General features: G+C 43.7%; 1 protein-coding gene and 1 long non-coding RNA gene across 6 annotated transcripts in view; one reads left to right on the top strand and one right to left on the bottom strand.

The window, feature by feature from the left end:
- LOC138452408 (myelin-associated glycoprotein-like) overlaps positions 1–23,008 on the bottom strand; it is a 655,309-nt gene that overhangs the window by 431,043 nt on the left and 201,258 nt on the right. The gene's annotated exons all lie outside the window — the stretch shown is intronic.
- The window catches only part of LOC138452464 (uncharacterized), a 431,049-nt gene that overhangs the window by 318,444 nt on the left and 89,597 nt on the right, over positions 1–23,008 (top strand). The gene's annotated exons all lie outside the window — the stretch shown is intronic.

Raw genomic sequence — 23,008 nt, 5'->3', positions numbered from 1 at the left:
CCCCACATCGGAGCATTTCGCCTCATTAGCCCCCTAAAAGGGGGCGCTGGCCAATCAGGATGCTTGGAATGTAGTCTGTATTGCATGGTACAAGCCCACCTACCAAGTCGTCTGGGTGTTGCTAGTAGTCCCCCTCCGCTCCCTTAGCACTTGTGTAGTTTCCCAATCGGGTGCTAAGAGTGTGTAATTTAAAATAAAAGAAAAGTACCTTGCTGTGTATTCTGGTGCCTCACCATGCTTTGCCAAGCCTGTTTCATTGTTGAAGATGCCACGGTCATCAATATTGAAAACAGACTTTGGAAACAACGGTGCATTGACAGGCCGTGCAGCAATTTACCTTTATTTTTTTAAAAAAATGAAACCATTAGCACCCATGTAGAAAATTACATAGGTGCTAATGGCGATATGCCCCTTGGCGGTGGGCCGACCCTGTCGGTAACAGCAGCGCTGCTCCCAGGCAGCAGGCCATTACCGACAGGGTCGACCTGCCGCCTCGGGGCATATCACCTTATTATTCCCAGTTAGAATAGTATGGAAAAATGCCTAATTGCTGTAGTGTGGGCGGAACCCATTAAGTCAAGTAAGTACACTGTGGTCAGATTCCGTTATAGCTAGTTAGCACATGGTGGCCAGTTTTCATTATTTACATTTAGCACATGCTCCACTTTTTCATAATTCCACTCACCAGCATATTATCCATGACATCAAAACAAAAGCTCTCTGCAACAATAATGTTTCGTGTATAAGAGTCATTACAGCATCCAACTACGACATCATTGCCAGATTGCATTTTGGCGATTTAGTGTAAAGTGTCCAGTGTATGTCATGTCAGTTAGTACATCACATTACCAGAACCCATTATGCCCAGTTTGGCTAACAGAACCAGATTCTATTAAGTCCAGATAGAACATCATGGTAAGCAACCATTATGCACAGTTATCACAATATGACCTTAGCCCATTATGTCCAGTCAGTGAGTCATGACCACAATTTATTATGTACAGTTAGCACTGTATTGCGAAATTCATTCATACTCAAATAGCACAGCATGACTGTTTCTATTAAGCCAAATAAGTATCAAATGCCCTGATTACATTATGTCATGTTAGCAATTAATTGTCAGATTAATTTGTGCCTAGTCAGCTTCGTCCAGTATGCTTTATTTCTAATTAGCATTCTGTAAAGACTGGACGGGGGTGTCTGTACTTCTGCTCTCTATATGGTAGAGAAGAGGCAAAGTGGACCCCAGCCAAGATTCTCTATTGTGGTAGCAATGGGTGAGCAATGAAGGCCTAGCTTCTCAGGAGGTGATGCAGGCTGGTTCTTAAGTACAGTGTAATCCCCGATCCCCCACAAAGGAAGGTCCACACACTGTATTACTGAAAACACAGTCTTTATATAATTAATATTCAAAGGTATGTACATGATCACAATAACGCACTTTGTACTCGGAAATCAACAATGATAAATATATATAATTCTAAAGTGGTACCACCAATGTTATCAAATCTCATTAAAGTGCATCAACTGTATGGTTAAAATGTCACACAGATCAATAACGAGGAAACAAGCAATAGAGATAGGAAGGAACGTAAAATGGTTGAAACAATAGGCAGAAGGCTGGCCTCTACCGATAGACACAGTTCTGTGTGGAGATCCCCCCACATGGGCAACCTCTAAATAAAGATATATAGCACAAGTCCAGTCCATATATTGTTCAATAGCCTTATTTCCTCCTATAATGTATTACCCCCCCAATGTACCTGGTGGAGTAGAGTTCTTCGAAGATGCGTCGAAGGATCCTTCTTGAGTGACTCCCTTTAAAGCAGGAGCCACGGATCATCGAGAGGCGTCGAAGATGGTGAACTTGTCGTCAACAGCGGCAATGAGAAGTTCAAGGGTGCCAAGACCCCGATGTCGATCCAGGCGGTGCTCGTCAGCGACGTCCTGCGAGGATGAGGTGTGCGGGGCACCTCGGTGATGGATTGTTCAGGACCGCAAAGAGTTTCAGAAGAACTGTGGCCCAGCAAGGGCGTCGAGTCGTCATGGTCTTTGTGGCCTTCAGGTGGCGGGAAACCCACCGGTGGATTCTCCTCGGCGCGTTGGTCGTCCTCGACTTTCTCTGGCGAGACAAAGCGGTCGCTGTTGCGGGCAAGGGAGTCTTTGGATTCAAATGTTCTTAGGCAAAGGAGCGGGCGGCTCCGGTCGTCGGCGGCACAGCATCAAGTGGTCCCCACGGCTGGGCAACACAACTTCGACGGGCCTCCAACGGTTACACAAACCTGCGAACCCTGGTCGACGGCAATAGACTTCAACAGCGGTGAAGTCCGGGTGCTTTGCTTCGTTCTCCTCAGCGGTCCCATCTCGAGTCGGCAGCCTTTCGAGGGTCTGACTTCCAGGGAGCTTCGGCGAAGGTTAGCGTTGCTCGATGGTCCCTCGGAGCACAGGAAGAGGGTGCCTTACCAGGTCCTCTCTCGGATCAGTCTTCGACGAGTTCAGCAGCTTTCAGATCAGGTCGAAGCAAATGTGACAGCAAGTCTTCGTCTTCCGGCTGGGCGTCGAGGATCGGCATTTCCAGTTACTCTTAAAATGTAGACACAGCTTCTGAACAATTTCCAGTGGTGAGAGGTCCCCAGATATACTATCCTGTCTCTCATCCACACTGCTGGGTCGCTCTCAGCAGCCAATCATACAGAAGGGCATTCATGCAGTCAGTCAGCCAATCAGGCACACAGTGCATTCAGGCCATCCTCCTCCCTCTCAGACACTCACAAAAAGGAATGTGGATTGGGACAAGTACCCAGCCATTCAACACTACACACTGCATTCAGGCCAGTTTTGGGCAGGGCTGTCTCAGTCTTTGTCTCTCATACCAGAAACCAGACAGCCACAACAAGAAGTGCATATTGGTCACACACTCCATTCACCCAGGTCCCACCCACAGGGCGTACCCACAACATACAGTCACTGGGAAGGCTCCAGTCGGTCTGGACTGGACTTCACAACAACACCATATATGGAACTTCCACCCAACAGCCAGTCAGGGGGAAGGGACAGAGTCAGGGCTTCCCAGGACTTTGGGAAAACAAGGTAATAGGTAATAGAAAGCAAGAGGCCACAGGGGCCATCTTGTTTTCCATCAGGAATCAACTGATTCCAATGGCAGGGCCTGGAGATTCCAAAATGGAGGATACTCAGCGTACCTGTCAAAGTCAGCAGGGAGTTGCCACCAGCCCATACCATACTCTGCGGGCCACCCACAGGTGCCCAGAAACATACACTAGGGGCACAGGGTTGTACCCCCACCCATGGGTGCCATAAGGGTATCCCACGGGTCTGTTCACCAAACCAAAAGAGAGAGAGCTGCACCGCCAGGAGTCCCACATGAACTCCTGTGCAGAAAACACAACAGAACACACGATAAAAAGGCAGTAAAGGACAAGGATACGGAGGCCCCGTCCCTCCGATGCATTTCCAGCATCACACATTCTATGGCCATGTTTAATGTTGTCTATCACAGTGTTACTATTTTGCAACATACCCAGTTAGCACAGTATGGGCAGATTCCATTAGGGCCTATTACCTCAGTATATTCTATTTCTATTATTTATAATGAACAGTTTATGATCAGAGCTCATTATGCCCAATCAGCATAGAACGCCCAGATTACACAAAGTCCTGTTGACACAGAATGATTTTGATTATGCCTAATCAATATTTTCCGGCCAGATGTGCTTATGCCCAGTTATTACCTTGTCATTTTCCATTTTAACCACAACAGGGCTAAATAGCATTGCTCCAAGTTACCACATCATGGCCAGATTCCATTGTAGTTAATAAAGAATTGTCAGATTCTGTTTTCCCAGTTAGCAGCACATCATGGTTCAATTCCATTATGTTCAGGTAACTAATATTGAACAGACAGTCTTGTATGTATGAGCACACCATTCCAGCCAACTCCAAGTGTTGCTACCTTTGTTAGTCGGACTAGGAAAACAGTTGAAGTCAGGATTGCTGCGTGACAGTGCAGTGTGGAATCCTTGCACTGCCAGTGCTCTGTCCATTTTCCTGCCCATGCAGAAAAGGCAGGAAATTGGTGATGTGGGCGAAACGTTGAATTGGGGCATAAGGAGCACCACTAGATCTGGGGTTGCAGACAGAGGGACAATGTGCCTCTCTCCCGTTGCTTTTAACTTGACGTGTGTATGTGTCCATGTTTTTCCCTGCCTCCAGGAGCATACATAACCCTCCTCAGCATTCTATGATGTGGTTTTCCTTTTGCAAAGCACTATTTAGCACACAGATAGGTACAGACAGCATGAAACATGTGCAATGCAGCAGTTAGTCATTCGAACCACGTCGACCCTCCACTGACATGACAACAGTTGGCATGTAGTGGCCATTTCAACAATCTGCCACAGCAAAAGATTATCCTCATTATTGTACATCATATAGAGCCCCCTCTAACTTAACTATTGGAATTAAACATGTTAAGTTAAATCATAGGGCTAAGGGTTCAGTGCTGTCAACTGAAGTGGTGTGGGATGAAGGGGTAAGGCTGCTCTTTCTACCTCAGCTGTTCTTCTGTGATCACTGATGCATTCTCCGGATCTTCCAGTAGAATATGCAGTAGTCCTTTTAGGATGTTACTGTTGGACACTTACAGACGTTCTACTGCTCATCAGAAGGACTTACCTGCGGTTGCAGGGAGGAGGTAAAACAGAGCCCCCAGTAGGTGAGCCTCTATTGTGTGACATCAGGGATTGGAGGACCAGATTGGATTACTATGAACGCCTTCCTGATTCTCCACTCTGATTTGCTCACCATAGGCAATTATCAAGGAGGGGCTACATGGCTGAGATGGAAGATTCGTCAATCAGAGGTTTCTGAAATATAATTGTGCTGGATTGTGTCCTCAATATATTTGTGCCGGGGTCGGAGGGATCCAGCACGTGCGCCAGAGGGAAATGAAATAATCAGTGCCCTCGGTTTTCCATCACATTTTTTCCATAGGGCATTTTGTTCAGATACGTCAACAAGGCACCATTGTTGAGAGCCAGGGTGCTCGGGATTCAGGCTGGTGAAAAGAATCAATGTGTGCTCCTTTCCAAGCAGACAAATGAGATTTGTACTTTGGGAGTGCCGCTGGCTGGCACCAGCGAACCTTACAATTGAATGGCTTTGAAAGCAGAGCGACAAAAGGTCTAGTGTAGCTCGAAATCCCAAGAACAAAGGGAACTCATGCTCCAGTCATACAAATCCACACAGCGGAGCGTGTCAGAGGGTGTGATCGGGAACCTGCAGAAGCTGCTCACTGCCCAAGTAAAAACAACAGAAAGGAACATGTATTGGAACATTTGGGGCCCATTAAAACATAGCCACGTAAATAACTAAAACAAATGAGCATTGTCAAAGCCAACAAGTCTGTACAACAAGCCAAAATCCAGTAGAAATATCCTTTTTTTCTATTCCACTCGTGGGCGGGCCCTGGTGCTTTCAAATAGAGTTTTTGATTTTTCTATCATGAAATAACCCAAGTTACAAATAATGTTTCTACTTCAAACCTGGACTCGCCTCCAACAGAAATGTGAGTTTTGTCCATGTCAAATGCTGGGTTTGTACATGCTACAAAAAAGAAAAGAAAAGGTCTCTGTGTGAGTAGACATTTTGAAGAGCTGTGAGATGAATGGAACACTGGTCTCTTCCAGACCCACCTGAACTTCCCATAGTCTCGCTTTAGGATGGTAGAGCTTCGGATGTGCAGGGATTTGCACACACAATGCTTGCATCTCTACTGGTGCATGACCAGCGAGCCTTAGACATCTGAGCAGTTGTACACTTGAAGAGGTAGTAGCCTGATGCAGGACCTTGTTAATCTATTGACTTCATCAATTCAGAACTTTCACATCCTGGGTGGTTTCAGCATCCATGGATACACACTGCAAAGGTCTGAACCTCCTGAGAACATGTGGCTGGGTGTCGAACATAGATTGCGGTACTCGAGGCCGGATGTGGAAATTGCAAGGGAGGGCTGCATCTTGTAGGAAATGCTGTAGGAGGGCAAGATGTCTGGTTTGGATTAAATGCAATTAAATTCAGACTTTTTGATAGCATTCATTTGTGACAGGAATGAGAAGCCATTCTTGAATGCCATGCTCAGAATGTGAATTTGGTACTTGAGTTTGGAGGTGGACTAGACTCTGCCACTAGAATGGCAAGAAGCCTTCCGAGATGACATTCAAATGTTTGCTGGGGCACCTGTTGCTACACTTGAGACTGTGCTGAGTACTGTTTCTACCCATAAAACACAAAAGCACATACCCCACATAACCAGACATCCACATAAATAAACAACACAGGCATTGGGCCTCACCCTTACAGATTCAAAAAGCCAGTGACCACAATCAGCCCATCTTCAATCCAACACACACAGAAGCCAGTTTCTCTTGGCTCTCGACCTATCCTATTATTTTACCCTCACTAACCCACCCCATCCACTTTTTTGCAGAGCCAAGTGAGCGCCTGGAGACCAACTCTGTGGTGGTAGCAGTGTCAACATAACATAACTGTTGGGATATTGCTGGTGACCCTTTAGGGAGCCAATGAGATTTATGAGAGGGTTGCCAATGAAACTGCAGGTTTGCGTAATAGCCAATGAGATAGTGGGGTGTAGAGAGGCATGTCTACGGGCAAAACAGCATCTGGAAAGGATGATTGAGAGGTTCTGTTTTGTTGGAAGGGGATTGCTTGTAGTGTTCTTTGCTCATTTGCAATTGAGAGACATGCTACATGATCCTTCATGGTTACGTGTAAGTATTGTTTTACTGGTGTTAGAGCTGCGTTGGCTTCTCACAGGGATTTCCTGCAGCACCCCAGACAGAAAAGAAAGGGGAAAAAGGAAAAATGGGCTCCTATGCAGATGAACCCTGGATGAAATTGACACTACGCTGCTATGTATAGTGGGGATACTAAGAATGTCAGTCTAATCATTATGGGCCTGCCAAGCTCTACAACTACAACGCAGCTACCAGACCTTTTGGGAATGGTGATGGCAGAGAACAAGATGAGGGACCCTTCCTTTCACTTTAATGTAGAATGCGATCTCAATACATCCAATGCAGAAATTGCATATGTGTTGCAGTCCACAAATGTTCCAGAAAAACTCATAATCAACATGCTCTAGGCAAAGGAATATCTCGTAGCACAACGCACCCTGCAATGCCTCTGCTCTTACCTGCCTCTTATGCAGATGATGTGGACCAATGAGTTAGTGCACACAGGAGGGCAAGACTAACCATAAACAAACATCTGGCTGCCAAGTTGGCTGCCATGGACCAAACCCTATGCTACTGATTACGTGTACGGTTCAAGTTCTCGACTCAGAAAATGTTTGTGGTGCACCAATAATTTCAATTGTCTCAGTAGAGAAGTCAGACCTGTTGATCATATATTATTCAGAACTGGTATACGACCAAACCAATTCTGATCCCCACCACATGACATGGCAGAGAATGTAGTGAAGACTAAAATGTGTGAAATAACTAAGAGAGCCTCAACCACGGATTAGTTTTTCTGTTAGTCCTATACTGGGGGCCATGAAGCAGGTGTACATAGTGAGAGAGCAGCCCAATTTAAAAAACAACTGAAGTCGTATCTGTTTGACTTAGGACCAGATTAGATTCTAACCTCCAGCTTGTCTAGACCTCCCTCCTGCTATGACCCTTATTCGTTTAACTGTCTTGTGAGCACTTTGAGGCGCGTGGTTGTAAGGCGCAATATGAACATTTTTATAGATAGATAGATAGATAGATAGATAGATAGATAGATAGAATAGGAACAGTGGTACCAAGGGCCGCAACAATCTTACCATTGAAACAGCAGAGTAGAGACACTTGATTTTGGATGAATTGGAGGACTCCCTGAACTTTGTCAATCCTTCCTGACACTGAGTCATGTCAGCAGAATGAAGGAAGTATGGCCTGAAGAGAGACTATGAATGAACATCTGACTGGTCTCTGGATTGTCCTTCAAATACATTTAGTTTTTCACGACTTCACAATCACTGACCCATAAATGAAAAAATGACCAAGGTAGACATTAAATTAAAACAAATATGGGAGTATAACCTTAAGTGGGTACGCTATGACCCTAATCTTTATGTTACGTGGTGTGCAGCAGCGTCAACAATAGGAGGAAATCCCCAAACCTCCATGGTCAATATTAGTACAGAAACATAGGCTAATGCTGACGGCTTGCGCTTTGCCACTCTACAATAATTACACTTGTGTGTAAACCAATGATGAGAGCAAGAAACTAAAGTATCCGAAACTGTTTAATAGTAGTATTCGTCACAGCCGACACGTGTTTCGACCCCCAGTCGTCCTCAAGGCAACTCCTTTTGCTAGGTGGTATCCCTAAAGAAACGGTTTAGGACAATTTTACCGTCAAAAAATGGTCGCAATGACCAAAAGTTCTAAAAATGCTACCACCAAAGGTTCGAACACCAAAAGTTCGAATCTTTGGTGGTAGCATTGAAAAAAAAAACGGGGGCTGCATGGGTGTCCTCTGCATCACCCCGCTCACTATACTTCATGTTATAGTGAGCGTGGGTTGCGGGGGACACCCCCGCAGCCTTTCCTTTTAAAACAAAAAAAGACAGGGTCTGCGGGGGTGTCCCCCGCTCGCCCTGCTCACTATACTTTATGGTATAGTGAGCGGGGACAGCGGGGACACCCCTGCAGCCTTCCGTTAGAAAAAAGAAAAGGACCCTGCGGCGCCAGTTCCCGATCACAGAAGTGAAAGGGAACTGGTGCTGCAGGAACCCAGCGTGAAGATGAAGGTAAGTGGGGTTTGTTTATGTTGGGGGTGCGGGTGGGGGTGTGCTGAGGGTGTGGGTGGGGTGTGTTATGGGTGTGTTTGGTGTGTGGGTGTGAGTATGTGTGGGTGTGAGTATGTATGTGTGTTCGCATGAGAAAGGTGCAAACATTTGGTAGTTCACACCTTTCTCATGCAAACGTTTTGCCCGCAGTAGTTTCAGCCGCGGGCAAATCATTTAGATTCAAAGAAACTGGTGCTTTAAATTTTACGTGTGAATTTTCCTCTTTACGTATATTCTCTTTTATTCTCCCATTGTCTTCAAATCAAAAATTGTCTTGTCCTGCGCTTACTTGATGAAGATTAGTGCTCCGAAGTATTTCAAAAATGTCTGGTTCAGTATGTTCTTTTTAAGCTATTACACCAGGAAATTGGCTCCTCTGAAAACAATGGAGGAATACAATTATTGTATCAATGCCCCAACAAAGGGCACCTGATTAAAAAGGTGTTTATTCATAGATGTAGAATGGGTGGTAGCATATAATTGCCACTCCAGGAAGGGGCTATTTGGCAAAGTCCTGTATTGTCATTCCACGGTATGTTTTCAGGTATTGATAGGCAGTTTCATGTGATACCCACCCCTAATATAAGTTCTAAATAACTGCCTCGGGATATGATTGCCACGGAACCTGTGAACTCTCACATGGAAGCAATTGGGGAAACTGAAGGGGCAACAGAAAAGGGAACACTCCTGCACTCATCTTTGTCAACAACACTCTGGCAAGATACTTTCACAAAAGACCCATTCAAAGGGGCCAGAGGTCAAGAGGGGGATGGGGCCAGGTGGTACTGAAGGCTGTCAATAATAAGAGGTATGAACACAAGAGTACAGGGCAAACATAATTCAACCAAAGCATGCCTTCTGTACATGCATTTCACCATATTCTATTGATACCTAAGGTGCCCCATGCTGCCCTACTTGAGAGTTGGAGGAAATTGAACCTCTTAGTTACTATCAAGGGATATTCTCAGGTTACTAAACACTCATACACATGAATTTTCTCCCATGCAATTTGAGCAACATTGGGCCTAAGAGAGCTTAACAACAACGATATATCGTAGGAAGATGAATGACAAGTATACGGGATGTTAGGACACACTAGGGATGGGTGGGCTGAAGCGAGATCTAACCACGCAATGTGAGGGTAAAATAGAAGAACCAGAAAAGTTGTCTTTCCTGTCCAAAGTTGGTCAAAAATGTATTCTTCATTTAGGCAACGTTGCTTTATTAATGTTGAATCCATTTAATGTTTTAGCAAACCACCACATTGTTATTTTTACAGGCACACCTAGAATGAGGCGGATGTTTAAACAACTTCATTATTTATTGTCTATTTTATTTAAAAAGTTCCCATGCCTTTCAATGTTTAGCTGCTCCACTAACTAATTGCTATAATTTAGAAATATGCACAGGGAGGATTGTTTTGGAGTTAACCTATACTGTATGTATGAAGGTACAACTGATAACATTGGTATTTCTTGCATAACATGATTATTGTGTCCGATTTATGTAGTGGTTTTAGTTAGTGTGATGAGGAGTGTTTGGGAGTCTATGTTATGGTTGAGAGACGTTTTTACATTTATGAATTTTTCTATTTGTGATGTGTATTAAATTGTTTAAATATATCAGGTACCGATGGTATGTAGTGTTGCAATGAGTACTTGCACTTTGAATTGAGAGCACTGCCACTTTATGTTATGAATTATTGGTGTTAAGATTAGGTTGCATTTATTCATTTGTCATCAAATAAAAAAGAATACATTTCATTTTGTAATTCCATTTTGATATGTAGAGTACTTTTTTCAAAAAAGTTGTATCTTTGTAAATTCGTTTGTGGTTGATGTCGGATCGTAAACAGGGATGATCTATCTTGTACCCAGGCAAACCCTGTGGTCTCCTTAGAGTGGGGTATTTCCCTCATTTCCAGACATGAAAGCACGTGCTCTTGCTTGTATTGTGGGGTTGTCGCTAAGGCTCTTTGCACATATAAGGATTTACCTCAGAATATGTGATAGATATTGTTGTGAGTTCATAAATCAATTTGATATTATATGTCCCCAAGAAACCTGGCCAATCGGCATGCCATGTTTTGAGGAATACTCCTCTTTTTGTAAGAGCTAATAAAGGAAAGGAGGGCAGAAATACATCGCATTATGTAAGCAAAGGGTGATCTAATAGACCAGTCTTTTGTTCTGGGGGAAATGTCTATACTTGTCTCGATCCAAAAAATAGTAACATCTCAGAGCCTGACTCCAAATTATAGGAGATATTTGAAAACAATAAACAGAACCCCGGTTTAATAATGGGCTATTTTACTTCAACTAGGACTTTGGCAAGTGTTGAAGTATCCACATTAAATGAGACTTTGGATATAGAGATCTCAGACCTTCTGCTGAGAGATCCAATCAGTCGGGAGAACAACTAATTGACTTCATGATCCGACATGCCTTAAGCAATCTAAGTGGCAGACTCCAGGGGGGTCACGGTAGCACCAATCAATAATATACAGTAAAAGCTCAGGTACCAAGGACCAATTGGGACACGATGGGCCAATATCGCAAAAGCCAGAACTGGCTGATGATGATGATGCACAGGGCTTGCTGGCACAAATAACGCTTATTGTTAGGAATTATATTTTTTTATTTGAATTGTATATTTTTCATCTAGTAGGTGATGAAGCCATGTTTTATTTGTATTATTTTAACTTACATTTTTGGTAAATTGGGCATAGTTTCATATAATTTTCTTTTGAAAATGTTTCTTTTGAAGGGAGGCAGGCCTCTTCTTTATCTCTTATGAGAAAATCGAATCACTAAAGCATGTCCACCAAGGGGTGGGGTCGGTTTGCCCTTAGGAAAGCGCAATAGTATTGGACATGTATATGCTAAATCAAAAAAAGGGAAGTACTGTTGCACGTGGGGTTAGTACAACTGGGTTAAATCATTTAGAAACTCTTTAGACCAACCCTCCACTACGCCAAAGGCGTTACATAATTCATTTATACATTTGGCAGAAAGAACACCAATGAACCAAAAGTTCCAAATTGTATATGTATTTAGTGAAGCAAGCAAATATAAATGTGTAAAAACATTAGGTATTAACAACCCAATACATGCAAAAACAAATACAGAAACGAAAGGGTTATTGAAATCATCTACACACACATATACAAATAGATAAGAAAAGAATTAAAGAGGGGAAAGGGGGAGAAAGAACCAGGATGAAAACACAGTTACAAATTCAAATACAATTGAAAACCTAAGCAAAAAAAGGAAAGTAAAAAAGAAAACAGCCTATAATGCTGCTTAGCCAAGGTATAACCTTAAGGCACATCTGGGTTGTAGACTTTGGTCCTTCTGTTATTATGAACACAGTTATATACACAGCAAAAATAGAGTCCTTCTATCTAAGAAACATTAATCTTGCAAGGATCAAGTCCATCCATATGCCTTGGAGTAAAGATTATTTTCCGAGGTGGGGTCTGACAACATCATCATCTCCTCCTGAACATAGAGCACAGTTGAAGTAGGGTTTAAAGGAAGGACTGAGGGGGCAGACACACTACCATTACATCACTGTTCAGGTTTCTCCATTGAACCAAGCAATGTTAATTTACAGTTCATAAACTCACACAATTGTTGTTACTTTAAGAATGCTAAAATGATTATACTCACAAGCGCGTTGCAAAATCATTCTTCTAAACACATACCAATGAGGGATGTCGATGAGAGACACACCTGCACACCGGCTGAGACTTATTTTGTATTCCAGAGAGGGACATTTTCTTCCCCTGGAGCACTTGTTGCAGATGGCAGATTAAATATAAATATATATCAAGCTTAAACGGGACATGCTTCTGAAGATCTTCCTGGAGTACTTGGCTATAAAACTGCAAGAAACTATTGTGCCACAGCAAGTGTTCCCAGTATGAAAGGAGACCCTTTGCTTGGATACTGTTTATTCAACATAAGCAGACTGTGTCCGTCTCTGAGGTGCGCCACAGCTTCTTGGCATCATGTCTCCTTCCTTTAGAAAATACACCTGTAAAGTCCATTTCACTGCTACATACTTCTGTGTGATTCATACGAATAAGTCCAAAGGCACACTAATTCATTTGCCAATTATTTTTCTCTGGGTTCAATTTGAGAGATTTATTAATTATAAGGAATGAGGTCAATGTCATGGGACTTCCAAAAGCTTTCCTATCTCAATACTTAAAGTTAGTTTTAGCATGCATAATCCACGAGGATAACCTATGGCCAGAATTAACTAAAATGTAACTGATTGCACATGCCAAAGTTGAAGGGGCAATTGGTTGCATGACACTAACATGGGAGCTAGCTTATCCTGCTCCATAATTGTCCATTACTGAATTAAGATGTCCCAGGATAGTTCCTATGAACTTGTCTCAACGATTTGGAGTTCAGATAGGGGCCGTTAGCCCCTAATTCAACTGCTATATAACATCATTGAATTAACTTGATCTTGCAAAACCTTTAGGCAATCATTTACTAATTTGCTGCAAAATTTGGAGGAAAGAAATGCACCATTTGTGAAATTGCAGGCCCCGTCACGTTGATTAGGTATCCAGCTTCAGTTGGCAGCAAACTACAGCCACAATAGTGCTACATTTGTTGGAACATCGATGGGACTACAATTAGTGTGCCACCTTTAGTTTGTGGACCGCTCCCTAATTGTACTATTTTGTTTTTGTCCAAATGTGGGCCTAAATGTCTCCCCTTCTAGTACACTGAAATGTGTGCCAATGTGGCTTATAGCTGCTTCTTTGTCTGGTCTGGATTTTAGGGTCATATGCATATAGTAGTGCATTAAAACGCCTATTCTGAATGAAGGGTGAGAAGCCCTCCATACACGCAGCCTCAAAAGCACAAATACTTAGGGGATAAAGCGCCCTTGATCGACTCTCCTGTTATTAGGGAGTAACATGGTGAGTAAACTTCCTCTGGTGTATGGAACTAATAAGGGCTTTTTGGTATGTACCATAACAACTAGAGCCAGTAAAGTGTCATCCATTCCCAGGCCTCTTAGATGTGGTTGCAAGAGGTTCCTAACCATTGAGTCTCAATACTTAAAGTTAGTTTTAGCATGCATAATCCACGAGGATAACCTATGGCCAGAATTAACTAAAATGTAACTGATTGCACATGCCAAGTTGAAGGGGCAATTGGTTGCATGACACTAACATGGGAGCTAGCTTATCCTGCTCCATAATTGTCCATTACTGAATTAAGATGTCCCAAGATAGTTCCTATGAGCTTGTCTCAACGATTTGGAGTTCAGATAGGGGCCGTTAGCCCCTAATTCAACTGCTATATAACATCATTGAATTAACTTGATCTTGCAAAACCTTTAGGCAATCATTTACTAATTTGCTGCAAAATTTGGAGGAAAGAAATGCACCATTTGTGAAATTGCAGGCCCCGTCACGTTGATTAGGTATCCAGAGGTTCCTAACCATTGAGTCAAATGCCTTACCCAAATACAGGAAGGTCACAATAATTGTCTCCTGGTGGTGTCAGTATTTTTCGAGACCAGCAAATTTAGCAACTTAGATTGGTCGGTCATTAATTGACGCAGACTAAAGCCTGATTGGATACATTGGCTCAGTTTGTTTTCCTTCGACCAAGGTTCTAATCTCAGTTGCAGCAATGTCATAAATATTTTACTTGACATGGCAGGTAGTGTAATAGGCCCTCCGCTCGTCTTCCTCCAACTCCCATCGTTTGAGTTGCTTCTCCAAGCAGAGACTTGGGGGTAGATCTTTATCCACTGGAGGTGCTTCCCGCTGGAACATCCTCCCTGTCCCTCTCCATCTTGAGGCAGATCTCCATAAGTTCCAGAAACTCCTCAAGAATTTCCTCTTCACCTCCCTCTTCTCTCTCCCTCTCCCCTGCTAACAACCTCTTTCTGCTCTCTCGCTCTCCACTACTTCTGCTCAGTTGCGCTGACTGGCTGCATGGTGTACCTTCAGAGCCTCACAGGTCCCAAGCTCTCCTCGCCAATCTCCTGCACTCAGTTATAGTGCCATTCTTACACAGGCAGCATGGTCCAATGAAATCTTCTTCAAGGGTTGGAGTCCAAAGATTATTCAAAGAACTGGTGTAAGGTAAAATCCCACAGGTGATTGGACTAAAGCTAGCCTGCTTTAGTGGTCTCATTCATTTTCTTGGAAAAGGGGGACTTTGCCCCTCTGTCATCACACCCAACATGCTTTGGCTAGCGTAAGTGGAGGGGGCAGGAAGGGGAAGAGAGAGAGCGAGCGAGAGAGAGAGAGGGATGGGCACAGAGGAACATGATGGTGGTATCTTTCCCCAACTGAACACAGCTGTCCCTGTCTACACTAACCCCAACCCCTTCCCTTCTCAATAGGCTCAAAACCTTTTAGATATGCAGCAACCTGGTGTGAGTATACTCCCTTAGAATGGGTGTGCTCCTTTGAAGCCTGGGCCCATGACAGCAGAATGCTGTGTGGCTGTCTCTGGGAGAGAGTGTTACCTGCCCTCACAAAGCGCAATCAAAGAAGCTGTGTGGTCATTCAGGATCCTGTCCTGTCACCTGTCAGGATCAGTCTATCTGGCAAGAATTCAGATCACTAGCACACAGGAGCTGACACATGTGTAATATCAAATTGAATATGGCTGCAATGATTATGAGCATTGCCATGAACTATGCCCTAACTCTGGCACAACTTATTTTTGGAGTTTACCTTGCCACCAACATAGGCTACTTATAATCATCATAGTTTTGGTACAGGGGTGCATATCTTAAATGCATCCACTGTGCTGCAGAGATGGGTCTGTCACTGCAGCTATCAAGAGGGCAACTGTGGCCTCTGAACCTGCTCTGTGCCACTGGCAGAGCAGACACCGCAGAACAGAATACTGATTCAGCAGGGCACAGGTACACTATGCCTTTGACATGGAGCTTATGAAAGAGGAATGTGATCAGCAGATTACCCTTTCAGAGATAGAATTACCCGCATCATTGTATTCACACCCTTCCCAGATGGCAATTATTAACAATATTATATTGAATTATGGCTCTTAAAGTATTATTTTTCCTATAAAGGTTTGGTTCACAACTTCATGCATATGAAACACTGGTAGCGGAAAGCTTCAGACTGGTTGAAGGTATGACACAGGATATTGGATCACTTGGTTGATTGTGAGTTTTAAACAAATAATCTGACAACAATTTTCTCATTAATTATATTGTTCTTCTCACATTTTTACAATTACTCAATTTTGAAGGCACCATGAAGTTAGACACAGACAACAGGTTCACTTTTCTAACAAAATAGTTTATTCTTCTTAAATGTCAGGATGGATTAGGCCTACCTTGCCCTATGCTAAGGTGGGATGTCCCTACCTAAAGAAACTAAGGATAGTCTGTGTCATTAAGTTTAACTTAAAGGTCTGTCTGTTTCCAAAACCTATACTGGCCCTCACAGCTACGGATATACAATGTGCAGGAATGTCAGCAACAAAAGAAACAGTGTTCTAATGTAAAGTTCTGAGCTTCTTCCCGCTCCTGGCCTGATTTTAAACTTCCCTCTTACCCAAGTTCTAAACATTTCCAAAAAGGCCTCTGCGCACCTTTCCCCAAATTCAAAACAATTCCAACAGGTCTGAGGGTTCCTGTCCTCAAGTTCAAGTTCCCTTCCCCAAGACGGCAGCTCTTCCAGCTTCAAAACCACAGTCAGTTCAAATCTCTCAGCTTTCAATAATAATATACCAGATCAACTTTGTAACCATTCAGGCATTTCAATAGTTCACAGATTGTTCCTTTCTTCAAACACTTCAGCTCTTATTATACAAAACAGCTTCTGCATCTTGACTTTCCTTGATTCTTTCCAAGTAGGGGTTACTCGGTCTAGGCGCAGTTGTTGGACCACCCGGTACACCCATTACAGATCACACAACCGATAACCCTTGGCACTTTTCTAGACTTATATGTTCTCTTTGGACTTCCTTGCTTACATAGGTTTTCTCCTTGAACCTGTGTCATTAGTCCACATTCAATTAAGTTTTTCCTTGGCAGCTTCTTGACTATGCCACAACATGAATTTAACATAACTCACTCTGTGGTGTTTGTTCCTTTCCATCTAGCTTTCACATTTTCCATTAGTGCTTATCACTTGCTTTCCACTTGATTCATAAGCGCTCATTACTGGCTTTTGCTTTGGTCATACTTTCACATTGTCCATCCGTGCTTATTACTTGTTTCGTTGTGTTCATTAATGCCCATCACTTTCTTTTCACTTGTGTGGTATTTCATATACTTTTCATATATTTTCTTTAGCTCAGTATTCAATAACACTTGTTGCATTTCAAAAGTACTTTGCAGCTTGTTCAGTATTCAAAATTCTTTTATGCAGTCTTCAAACTCAGTGACTATACGTTTCCATTCAATACGCATTTCCATCTGCCCAATTGCGGCCCCTGGAGCGGCCCAGCATGAGTGCTCCCTTTCTTTCACTCATCTGTGTACGGCCGCTCCTCCGGTCAATTTTCTTTCTCTTCTCTGGCTTTCTCTCACTCCCTTTGTGGGGGAGTAGATGGGAGGATGCCCCCAGGTTCATCACATCTTGCATAAATATATTTTAACTCAAAGAAGGGAAACCTCTAAGCTTGAAGGAGACCAAACCAAATTTTCAGTGCCTGCCAGTCAGTTATTGACACTTGGATATGCGTCAAGAGGCTTGAGCTGAAGAGATCCAAGATCCAGGCCCTGTCCTCACTCTCTAAGTGTGATATCTGGTCTCCCAACCTCTGGCATTCTTGTTTAGGTATGGGTTGCTTATTAGCTTCAGCAATGAAAGACCTAGTTGTAAAATGTCACTCTTCTCCGACTCTTTCAATGCCTCTTTGTGGCGTTGGTCAATGCTTTCTTTCAAAATGATGCATCTAGAATCCTTCACCTCTTTTCTTTTCCTGCCAAAGTGTGTGATAAAATTACTACTGCTCTGCAGATGTACAGCAATGAGTAGTGGCTAAACCACATACTCAGTCCCACTCCCACACCACTAATAAACCAGCAGCGATCTGAACAATAAAGGTGACAGTGGGATGGATATACATGGAGGGCAGGCTATACTCTCAGGAGGGGTGTCAAGTGATCACAGTAGCAACCCAAACCGCAATAGTACAAGCAATCCAAAATAAAAGAATGTCCAACCAAGATTCTATAAGAAAAATAGACGTTTAGTTAGTTAATACAAAAAGTAAATAACTGGAAAACACAGCACAAAGCCTGATGGGAGAACAGTGAAAATGTAGAACTGGTATAGAATGGCACTCTGGGTACTTCAGCAGAGGTGATCCGGCGGGCAATGACAGCAATATCACTTTAACAGATGTGTCTTTTCAAGAAAAGAGGGGAAAGGGGCTGTAAAGTTACTGTGATCCCTGAAAGTAAGCTAGGGGAGAGTCCTCTCAACAATACATTTTACTTGATTTTGGGTGGTTTGGAGGTATCGAAATGGGCTTCTATATGGCGTCTTTGCAGTCAAACTGGCTTTGAGATTTGGTCAGACAAATAGAGATGGCCAGTCGGGATCCAATCAGTTTTGAGATAGGGATCTGTGCGGTTCCATGCCATGTTGAAGGGGTTTGGGCCAAAGGGTTACAGGCTTGTATCTGTGATTGGGATGGTGCAAGATGATGTTATTTCTGGGTCAGGTCGGCACATGACAAACTGACTTCCAGGACCTCTAGTCATTATTCGAGTTGAGGCGAGGTCCTGTTATTTATATGCGGTACTCAAAGATTCGGCAAGTCAAAGTCATCCGCACTGGTGGGCTGGTATTTGAGGCAAGGCTGCGACGGGTGCTGCTGCTGCAATGCAGCACAGAACCTGTTTGAAGACTGCAAGCATCGATTTTCAGATTTGCAAGAGTGCCAAAAGCAGCATTGCAGGCCCTGAGTCAGTTTGGAGATAATGAATATGGTCGGATCAGTTTGAAGATGGCTTGAAACAGCAAAAAATGAGCCCAGGCTGTTTTCTACTTGTCAGGGTGGTATGAGTCCTATTCTAGGAGCTCTAGGACAAGGTGAGTCATTATTGTTGTGCGTTCCCAGTCCAGAAAGTTTGGCTGGAATCTAAAAGGGCTCCTTCACCAACAGTGAGGAGCCTGGTTCCAGTGCAGCTAGCAGAGTGACAGGTCTTAGTCCACAGCAGTTTTCCCCAAATGTTCCTAGGGGATGGTTAGGGAACAGAGCCCTCCTCTTTCCTGGATACACTAGTCATCACCTCTATGGCAGGGTGTCCCATCAAAGTTTCAGAAAAATAGTTTTGAAATACAATAGTTTCGAAACAAAAGCATCGAAAAAATAAAAATTTCGAATGCATTTTTTTGATGTAAATGTTTTTTTTTGGTCTTGTATCGTAAAATTAGTGGTTTTTCCCCCAAAAAATAGAGGTTTGGGGGAGGATCCCCCCCCCAAAAAAAAAATGCATTAGAAAAAAAATGTTTAAATGCTTTTGAGTCGAAACTGTTGTATTTCGACACTATGACTATCGAAACAATAACTATAAACCCTATGGCAGTGGACTTTGGAACGGACTGCACTCCAAACAGGGATCCAGAGATGTCTTCTTCTTGGTGTCCAGGAAAGAATTGCAGAAATAATGAGGGGCCCTTTCTTATAAATTTAAAAGCAAACATGGAATGGGACAGAAGCAAGTCTACTGCCATTGTAATAAGTGCGGGTGAGATAACTCAGCAGCTTGAGCGATTGCTGCTGTGATCTGTGTGTGATATGCAGGGTGCAAGTTCGAATCCTGGCAAGGCCAATTCAGCCGTTCATACTTCTGAGGTTGATGAATGAGTACCAACTCTGTTTGGGTGATATTGTATGTATATATGTACTATGTAAAGCGAGTAGGCGCAAGCAGTATATAAATAACACATCATTATCATTAAGTGACCTTTGCCTTCTTGCATTACACGCAGAATGCATTGTTCCTCAGGAAATGGAAGGGTATTCCTGTTTCCTTCCTGGAAAGACAGCCCCACAGAAAAGCAAGACGTGGACACCTTTCTCAGATCCACTTCTTCTACTCTGGCTACCCTATCACCAAGCCTGAACTTCAAATGCCTTCAAATTATCTACAGTGGAGAATAAGTACATGACCCAGACCAGGTTGACAGTAACAACGGCCAGCAAGTACCAAGTCTGTTTCATTTAATGATGTGGGTACTGGGGCGCATTGAAGGAAATTTACTAAGTCGAAGACGGTCCTGAAGATGATGATTTTATAGAGCTATGCCAAAGATCTCACTGCGTCTTTGTAGTTCTATATCTTCTGTATCTTTAGAATAGTAAAACAGCATTTTAAGGGAAGTGTCCACAGATACAGGCAGAATAAAAATAGAGAAATCCTGAGACTGTTACACATTGGTTTTTAACAGTTTGTTTCTTTAATGCGCACGGCTGTTTTTATTGGAGCACTTTCATTAAAACAACTCTACAAATAAGCTATTGATGGTGTCTTTTGAAGCTGTATTGAGAAGCAAATTACAAACTACAAACCACGTGTTAACCCTTGGGGGTTTCTTCTTGTTCTGTCCATTCTTAGACAGGCAGCATATTACCACTCCATAGGTTAAGTGGGTGGGGGAGTTAAGGTCAGTTAGATCTATGCTCTGTCCCTGAAACTGGTTCTTATGCCAGTCTGAATCTTCTCACTACACATAGGTATTTGTTGTAATCTTCATGAGGTGTTTGTTAAAAAGGTATATGTGGGTTTTTCTGTCCCATGGGTGGTGTAGGCTGTCTCAATGCTACACTTTGGGCAGAACCCTGACTGATAGTCATTTAAGAGGTGGAGTTGTTCGATTCTGGTGAGTATTTGCATAGCAACTTTCCCAAGATTTTGCCTGTAGCTGGCCAGGTCTTCTGGATCTTTTCAAAAGAGGTTGTATGAACCCAGTCTTGTGGGTGTCTGCCAAAGTTCCTTCTGCGAGGGAGGCATTGATGATGCTGAGGAGAGCACTGAGCGCCAGACTCATCAATTGGTTAATGGGCTGGAATTATATCTTTAGAGTAAGAAGTAGTTTTGAGGGAGGCAATACTTTTTTGTAGATGGGTGTAGGGGATGCTAATGCTGTGAGAGGTTGATTCAATGGTCTCTCGGATTTTGTCTATTTTTTCCAAAACAATGTGTTGATTCTGTCGCATTTTTCCTGATTTGCAGGTACCTTGGGGTCGGGTGAGGGTTTGGTACAACGCTTTACTACTTCAAAGAGGGCATTGCTCCTGTTAGAGGCTGCCGCAATGGTGGTGGAGTAGTAAGCAGCTTTGGTCTCGGTAATCATAATCTACGGTTTGCGCACAGAGATTTGAGATTGGTGAGGTCCCCTGAGTTATGGTTTTTGCACCATCCTTTCTCTAGGGCTCCGACTGAGCGTTTGTTGGAGGCTTGCTTGGGCTGTACCATGAGGTGTATAGTTTGGTCTTTGCCTGGCTGGATTTTAGGGGGCCTCAGTGTCCACCAGTTTCTTAGCAGAGGTGATGAATAATTCCAGGAGGCCAGAGGCATTCCCTGGGGTGAGGAAGTCTGCAAGGTTTGACCAGGAAGGTTTTGAATGAGCGGCATTGAGTGAGGGGGTGTTTATCCTGGCCTTTTTGAGCCGTAGTTGAGTGGGTAACTGATAATGGGATGGCGGCGTGGTCATACCAGTCAACGGGGATGGGATCTGCACAGGTAAAGCAGGAGGACGATGTGAAGACTAAGTCTAGGGTCTTGCCTTTGTTGTGCTTGGGGAGAGCAAACCTTGATTAAGCTTCATGGAAGCAGTCAGTGCGAAACACGTGCTTTGAGTGTGGTTGTCAGCCTGTGACTCAGAGATGTTAAAATCACTGAGAAAGACATTATTTGAATGTGCTAATTCGGCAGAGAAGAGTAAGTTAGAGATGTCTGCAATGAAAATGTCACTCCTGAGAGGTGGTCTGTAGATGAGGTGGAAGATGATGGATTCCTTGGGCGATAGAGGGAACCGATAGGAAAGTGATTCAAATGAGCTTTTACTGGGAGAGGGATGATGGAGTTGGCTAATCACTTCTGTTGATGATTGCCACTCCGCCTTCTGCCATTCCTGGCCAGTCAGCATGTTGTATGCAGTAGCCTTGGGAAAACATGTGGGGAGGATGTTTCAGTGATGAACAGGGCATCAAGATTGTTGTACAAATTGAACTCCAATGAGAAATCCCTACCCTGGATCTTAATTATTCACTGCTTAAATTGACTATTTGTGTTCTCTTGTTTGATTTAAAGGTGATCAATTGGAGGGTTAGTGACTGTGGGTTCTGTGAAAGAGCAAGGACTGGTACAATGTGTGGCTTCCGCAAGCCTTTCACTGCCCTGCAGCAGGCTATATCAAATCACAGACCCTCTGCATCCCAGGCCCTTTGCACTCTCCTCTTCCTTGCCAGGCTTTCTGCATGGCTTTGGCCTCCCACTTCTTAACCGAAACTCATGACACCCTGTCCTTTACTCTCCTCTCCCCTCCCTCCTCCACTTGCTCTCGGGCCCCCGTTGGCCCCTCTTCCTCCCTCCCTCCTACTCTCCTCCTACCCACCCATAGCAGCAGATGAGGTCACCAAGGCTGTCTGCTTCATGAAAGTCTCCTCCAAGCAGGTGCTTCCCTGCTCCTCCAGAACTATCAAGGACAATATTGCCGCCCTTGCTCCCTCTTTGGCTGAGTTCTGCAACCACTCTTTTGCCACTGACTCCTCACAACCTCTCAAGCACTGCCTTCTGCACCCCCGCCCCCTTAAAAAAGCCATCTGCTGACCCATCCTGCCCGGCTAACTACCGCCCTATTTCCACTACCCCATTCATTCTTGGGCAAACTATTGGAGAAGTTGGTCATCTCCCAACTAACCCACCGCACTGAAGCTGTTGGCTGTCTCCATGACCGACAGTCTGGCTTCAGATCAGCCAGAGGTCTGGACACTACTCTCCTGACCACCCGTGATGACCTGCTCTCTAATCTTGTCACCTGCTCTCCTTCTGTTCTCATCCTCCTTGATCTGTCCTCTGCCTTCAACACTGTCAATCATGCCACCCTCTCAACTCGCCTCCGTGGTACACTGGGCATCACAGACC

The sequence above is a fragment of the Ambystoma mexicanum genome, chromosome 1p (genome assembly GCF_040938575.1).
Source record: "Ambystoma mexicanum isolate Mex_15411 chromosome 1p, UKY_AmexF1_1, whole genome shotgun sequence".
NCBI classification, from domain to species: Eukaryota; Metazoa; Chordata; class Amphibia; order Caudata; family Ambystomatidae; genus Ambystoma; species Ambystoma mexicanum.
The sequence above is the reverse complement of the archived record's forward strand: the minus strand, read 5'-3'. Positions and strand labels throughout refer to the sequence as shown.